Genomic DNA, 1,717 nt, shown 5'->3' with positions numbered 1-1,717 from the left:
AGTCTGTCCGATGGTCCAATGATGGTATATTTGCACAAATATTCTGAGTGAACGATTTCTTGAACGTGAAATTTAAAATTTCGGCTTTCGTTTTGCTGTCTTCAATGGTTAAAATGGCTCTGAGCACTATGGGACTTAACATCTGAGGTCATCAGTCCCCTAGAACTTAGAACCACTTAAACCTAAGGATATCACACACGCATCCATGACCGATGCAGGATCGAACCTGCGACCGGAGCGGTCGTGGGGTTCCAGACAGAAGCGCCTAGAACTGCCCGGTTTTGCTGTCTTCAACTGCCACATCAGACTGGTCAACAAGGGACTGAATGGAAGCCTTGACCCATTTAGCGATTTCACATAGGACCAGAATTTTCTCGGGTTCTCTGCCAGATCCTTCGCTAAGGTGTGATGGTGGTGGCAGTTGTGTGCTTTGCGTATAGTTCTTTCCACAGTGGCACGAATGTCTACCGACCTTTGCGTGTCATTATTTGTGTCTTTTTTTTTAAACGAGAGTACAACAGCCTCTGCTTCCTCGGCATCTTGGAATTTCAGAACTAACGTCCAGTCCGGGTTGGATAGCTCAGATTACTCATCCAAAGATCCGTGGGTTTCCTGTGTCACTTATCGTTTCTTTTACGTCTGGTCCAGAGTAGATCGTGGCTTTTTGACGAGAGGGACTCTCGATGTCCAAGGTTGTGTAGTTATTAATCTTTTCACATGTCACCATCTCGGAAGTGTACCACGAATATCGCGATTCGCAGATGGCCTCCGGTGACAGATTCAACTGCCGTCTGCAACTTCATTTTGATGACAGGGGTACATTCTTTTGTGTTAGCAGAAGAGCCAACACCGTGTTACAAGTGACGGCCGAAGAGCACGCGTTTTAGCTCACGCAGGCTGCCGTGACGAGGGAAGAACTATACTGACGTGAGGCCTGGAACATGACAAGGAATGAGAATTCAAAAAGCTGACGTAATTAGTTTGATACTTAACTTTAATCCATTAATGATGAACGTCGCTCTTGACGGTACATGATTCACAAAATTATCTGTCCAGAATACATTCTTGAAGATATTAATTATAGTAGCTGAATAGGGGGCCTTGCTAGGTCGTAGCAAATGACGTAGCTGAAGGCTATGCTAAACTGTCGTCTCTGCAAATGAGAGCGTATGTAGACAGTGAATCATCGCTAGCAAAGTCGGCTGTACAACTGGGGCGAGTGCTAGGGAGTCTCTCTAGACTAGACCTGCCGTGTGGCGGCGCTCGGTCTGCAATCATTGATAGTGGCGACACGCGGGTCCGACATACACTAACGGACCGCGGCCGATTTAAAGGCTACCACCTAGCAAGTGTGGTGTCTGGAGCTGACACCACACATACGACTATGGCTAGTTTTAACAGCATATAGGCGAAATTGTTCAAATGGCTCTGAGCACTACATCTGAGGTCATCAGTCCCCTAGAACATAGAATTACTGAAACCTAACTAACCTAAGGATATCACACACATCCATGCCCGAGGCAGGATTCGAACCTGCGACGGTAGCGGTCGCGCGGTTCCAGACCGAAGCACCTAGAATCGCTCAGTCTCAGCGGCTGGCCATATAGGAGGATCACAATGGTTCAAATCATTCGCATTACATTAATTAGTCTGTTCTCTATGACCCGTCGGACAAATGGGCGATCTCTAATGCCACTTCCGCAGGTATGACAGTCCC

Source organism: Schistocerca serialis, chromosome 3, assembly GCF_023864345.2.
Source record: "Schistocerca serialis cubense isolate TAMUIC-IGC-003099 chromosome 3, iqSchSeri2.2, whole genome shotgun sequence".
Lineage (NCBI taxonomy): Eukaryota > Metazoa > Arthropoda > Insecta > Orthoptera > Acrididae > Schistocerca > Schistocerca serialis.
This window is presented reverse-complemented; position numbering follows the sequence as displayed.